The following is a 6,043-nucleotide window of genomic DNA, read 5'->3' as shown; positions in this document are numbered from 1 at the left end:
CAGCCTTACTCACCGAGGAGATGAGCAGCGGAGCTCATGTGGTCTTCCAAGGGCTCCTGAAAGGCTGCAGTGAAAACAGGTGTCATCCCACTGGCAGAGGTTTTACAAACACATTTCAATATATATATATATATATATATACATAAAACTATATATACATATAGTTATATATATATATACAACTATATATACATATAGTTATATATATATATATATATATATATATATATATATATATATATATATATATATATATATATATATATATATATATATATATATAGATCTAGAACACCGCTACACCCATCACACCCAGGACTGGCTGAGCATCTCAATACTTCACTATTGCTATTATTGTTCTTCCACTACATATTTATACACTATATATTTTGACTAATGTACATGCTACACATGTTCATACTGTTTATATATTGGCATATTCATGTTACACTGTTCATAGCATACATATTGTTGACATAGAGTTTATTCTATTATTTTCAGTATACATATGTACAACTCTACACTTCTCTGTACCTGTACTCACAATGACAATAAAGATGAATCTAATATTCAAGCTTAATCTATTGACATGTTCAAATTAAATGCAAATGACAATGGAAAGTAATGTGCAGGAAAACAAATCCCAAGAGGGATTTATCACCATTGCCCCAATAATACACAACAGTGTTTAAAGATAAAAAGGGAAAGACAAAGACATGCAGTCATTTTTAAACATAGCTCTGTAGGACTTTAAGGAAGGTCGTGCTTTAACCAAGAAACATTACTCCATTAACTATGACCTCTACCTTCCTGAAAACAAAATCAAATGATGTTTCATTTGTCTTTCCAAATGCCTTTCAAATAAATAGCTGCCTGTTGAGTGGTAAAGCTTTTTTTCAGTGAAAGTAGAGCCACATTGATGTGTTCATAGGTCGATGGTCCGGGTGCATGTTGGGTGCATGTTGGGTGCATGTTGGATGCAATGCACAGGGCTTCGACACGGCACTGCCATCTTTCCCTCGCCTCAACAAAGAGCTGCTCTTGTCTAAACATAACCACACAACGTTATATTAAGAGTATATAGTATAAGCGTAAATATCGTGTAGAAATTAAAAAGAAAAATATTTGAACATTTGGCAATATAGAAAATATGTTTATTAAAAACATTTCCTCATCATGATATAAAAATACTGTATTTCTGAGAGCAGTATGTTTCTCTCACAACATATTTGCTGTTGCAAATTTGTAATACATAAAGACTGGATGACTGGAATGAAGTAGAAGATTTCCATATCGTTACTGTTCTTTGCATGCAAAAGCATATTAAGCATCACTCATATAAAGCTCTTCTGGGGATCCATGATGAAAGGGAAACAGAGATGAGAGGTGGCAACACATATTATGCCGTATAATAAAAGAATAACACAATGTTATATATACTGTAACAAACAAATGATGTAACTCTTTCCCCAACGTGAACCCAAACAGTGAAGCAACTGATAAAATGCTCCTGCATTAATACATGTCATATTTTTTGCCCTTAACATTTGGGACCTCTTGCAGATCCCCCCATGAAAGAAGAGAAGAAATTTACTGCTGACAGCAAAGGTTTATCACTCGGACAGTTACAACCTCCACACAATTGCTACCAGGGGGATAGGTCTGCTGTTATTGGGTCAGGCTGGCCAGACAGCTTTCAATCAGGAACAGAGATACAGAGAAATCTTCGAGGGTGCTTAAACATCCAGCCCGCCCTGACTGTGATGGCTTTTATCTTTCGTGCAAATGTTCTGCAGTCTGGATATGCTTGTCTGAGGAGTTTCAGCACATTGTGATGCCCATCAGTAAATTTCCTCTGACCGCATGCTATAGAGTAAAAAGCACAGTGTGTTGATCTATGTGTGTGTAAGAGTGACATGGGGTGAGTTAGAAGGAGGAACTGCAAACGTTTGTCCCGTGAGATTAAAAGTCATCATTCTTTCTTCCTTGCCCTCCCCCTTCTTCTGACCTACACCACCCTATTACACACACACACACACACACACACACACACACACACACACACACACACACACACACACACACACACACACACACGCACACACACTGTATCAGTGCAGCACTCTCATGCCGATGTATCCCTTGAAGCCATACAATACAGGTCGGTCAATTTCAGCCCTCTTCACATTCTTCCCAGTCATCATAATTAATATGAGATGTATGCACTGTCTCTGCTTCCCATTACTCCCACAGGACACCAGGGATAATCAATAGTGGATAGCAGTAAATGCACAGCATGGATGTGACATACAGACTGTTCGATCCTGCATCCTCAAGCCTGTTATCGTAATTCGAAGCAGGCTGAGGAATCTGCTGCCCTCTGTCACCTTCAGGTTGATCTATAGTGTTACTGTAGATGATCACTCTGGCTGGAATATCTCGCTGAGGGCCAGCGCTAATGCTTCACAGCTTTTGTGCCCCAAAGCGAAATAAGGAAAAACTCCAAGGACGGACGGTGCCATAGATTCTCATCACATGTGGTGACCTTGCGGGGGCAGTGACATGGATATGTGAGGATGAGAAATGGAGACGGAGAGATAAATATTGTAGAAGTCTCATCTGGTTGGTTTGCATAGTCGGATCAGGGGATGGACTGTCAGAGGAAAAGATGCTGGTTTTTAGTGAGTTCATAGGATAAGCTCAATAGGAGAGTCATCACTTTTTCTTTTCTACCTACATCAGCACTTATTCATATATGTGATTTATTTGTAAACATGCAAATTCGTATCTTGTTCATAGGAAGATCAGCAGCACCCTGCTTTACAGGGTCCCACATTCACACCTGAGAAGATCCCCTACACCCTGCCAGAGTGAACTCCGTGTGGAGTCATTAGACCCCCTTCTTTAAGGTGCAGGGTGTAAATAAAGCGACAAGGGTGTAAATAAAGCAAGAAAAATAATAAATAATAATAATAAAACTCCAAAAATGATTTTGTTTTTAACTCTGATATATATGTTTGGTTTTTGCATCAGTCCCTGGAAATATACAACACTGTTCAATCAAAGGAACATGTCCTAACGTTGCATAGAGAAGACCTGGGTGTATTTAATCCTAAGTAAAATATAAAAATACAAAGTAACCTTTAAGATGTTAAGGTCTGTATGACAATATTATGCATAGTTGACTATTTTTACACAGCGTGTTCCCTGAGGGACACAAACAGCGTTGAGCGTGGTCAGTGAGGGCAGCTGGTTCAGTCAGGATCGATGCAGACTCGCTGTTGGAGGGTTTTATAACCCACTCCCACTTCAACTCCCCGCTAATTGGTTTAGAACAGCACTTAATATGGCGGACCCTCCACGTGAATGTGCAAGTGGAGTGGAGGTGGGCAGGGAGAGGGTCTAGGGGCCAGATTGGAATTGAGCCACAATATCAGCTGTTTCAGTAAGTGCCCTAAAAATGTTCATGTTCGTGTGATAGCGCCCTGTAGTGGACGTAGTAATTATATCAGTTTAAAGCAGGAAGTCAGGCGACGTTATTATAGATACAAGCTCCGGTCGAACAGTGTTTTTAGCTCAGGAAGGTTCCTCACTGAGTGAAATGACCCAGAAGTATCTCAGTGGCAGCCATGATAAGAGCTGGTCGAATTCTCTAAATGCTACAAAAAGATGCTTCAATGCTTCCTTTGTTATCTCCTTTAGCATAGATACACTGGACCATCGTTTACCAAAGGAAAGGAGATAATGCCGTCCCAGTTCCTAGCGGCCGCAACATTTAAAGTGACACACCATCGGGCCAAATGTGACAACTATTTCGTTTCACTTTCCTTTTTTTATTGCAAACCCAACCTTGGTGATAAAGTAATATCTTTCACCGTCGTCCACGTTTATATAGCCTGCATGACGCAATCAGATAAAAACGCACAAGACGAAGTATCTAGATGCGGTTTTAGTCGTCCATCTTCGGAAAATTGTATTGTCACCATGGCAGACCCTCATCAATAACATCCGCCGTCGCATCATAATTACATAACATAGCATTACATACATACGTCTGTTATTCAAGGTAATTACACAGTATTGTCAGTGCACAGTTTTCTTTTTGCCTCACAGAACTAACTGCCGCATGATTTAAACATGGGAGTACATTCTACCTTCACCATCCTCACACAGCCTGCAGGCCGGTTGTTTAATGGAGCATTCAGGTGATACTCCTCAACTCATTAAGTTGGGAAATTTCATGTGACCACGTCAAATCTGCGATCCAGTGGTCATCAATCACTGGGGCTCTTTTATACACACCGCAAGAAACTAGACCCTTAATTCCCCTACAGGATGGAAATAATAGATGTAAGTGATACAATCTGCTGTTTCTTCTGAGCAGCCTATTAATCTGCCCATATAAGGACTATTAATGAAAGCATTTTCATGAGTTAATGATCCAATGGCAACTTTGAGTGCCAATGTATGTATGGAGGCAGAGAGTAAAGGTGTAGAGGTCTGACTTCCTTGCAGGAGACTGGAGTCCATATCACAAACCTGCAATCACTGCTGTTATTACCTCTAACCACGATCTTTACCGAAGTTTAACCAAGTGTTTAAGATACCTAACCTAACCATACCTGAAAGGGATTAATTTAGTATTGCACTTCCACAAAGTTGAGGGGGCTTGTGAGAAACAGATTGATAAAAGGATGACTCACGTCTCATGTGCAGATCAGAAGAGTCTTTCCCGCCAGAGATATTGCGTCACTCATCTGTTTTCTTTACTCGTGCTTTCAACTAGCTGCGGATTTTAAACATTTACCGACCAACGTGTTGATACAGGATCATCGGAAAAAAGGGGAATAATGGAAATGATTAAATGATGAGAGGTTACACATTTTATTGATGGTTAAATACAATTTTAGACTTTTATTGCAGATATACAGATATACAGATTACGTAATACAATAACAACAGAGAAAGCAATAATGTTTTACAGTCTAAGGTGTGGCAGTGTTGTGGACAACATCTGAATGAAGACGCACAGTTTATGTGGCAGTAAAATACCTTAAGGTTCATTTAGCTGATTGGCTTTATAAGTTATTCATTATCTGCATACTGGTGTGTGATTTGAAATACAGATTTCCACTATAAATCTAAAGAAATCTGTTTGTTTGATTAAACGTGCCTGACAGGGCTCACAGGCAGTGAAACGCAAGGAGATACATTTACAGGTGAGTCACTTCCTTTCCTCCCTTCCTCTCCTTCTCTTTTCTCTCTCTCTCCCTCTCTCCCTCTCTCTCTCTCTCTCTCTCTCTCTCTCTCTCTCTCTCTCTCTCTCTCACTCTCTCTCTCTGCAGACTCTCTTACTCTCTCTCTCACTCTCTCTCTCTCTCTCTCTCTCTCTCTCTCTCTCCTCTCTCTCTCTACTCTCTCTCTCTCTCTCTCTCTCACTCTCTCTCTCTGCAGACTCTCTTACTCTCTGTCTTTGTTTATTAATGTCTGTGAATGAGTCTGAGCTGTAGCTAACAGCCAAACTGTGACAGATGCTGGCAGCCGACTCATTCCTCGCACTCCTCAAATGCAGAAATTTACATAATTGCTCTCTCTCTCCACCGACAGTGTCCATACACACACACACACACACACACACACACACACACACACACACACACACACACACACACACACACACACACTCACACACACACACACTCACACTCTCACTCACACACTCACACACACACACACACACACACACACACACACACACACACACAGTTCACATACAGAACAATAAAGTACCGAGTATGCATTCAGAATGGCAGTTTTGTAATAAAGCTGCACATGCCATGTGGACAGTCCTTATTGTAGCTGTGGATTCTCCTGGCTGTGGGTTGTGTTTTAAGCATTTGGCTGTTGCATTACATACTGTATATGCCTCCCAGGCACAACTTCTTCTCCCCCTCTTTCGCTGGCGGACTAAGTGTTGTGGATAACTGACATTTGGTTGCCCTATGGTTTAATTTGTTCATATGATGCATTTACTTTCCTGACT

Source organism: Cottoperca gobio, chromosome 19, assembly GCF_900634415.1.
Source record: "Cottoperca gobio chromosome 19, fCotGob3.1, whole genome shotgun sequence".
Classification (NCBI taxonomy): domain Eukaryota; kingdom Metazoa; phylum Chordata; class Actinopteri; order Perciformes; family Bovichtidae; genus Cottoperca; species Cottoperca gobio.
This window is presented reverse-complemented; position numbering follows the sequence as displayed.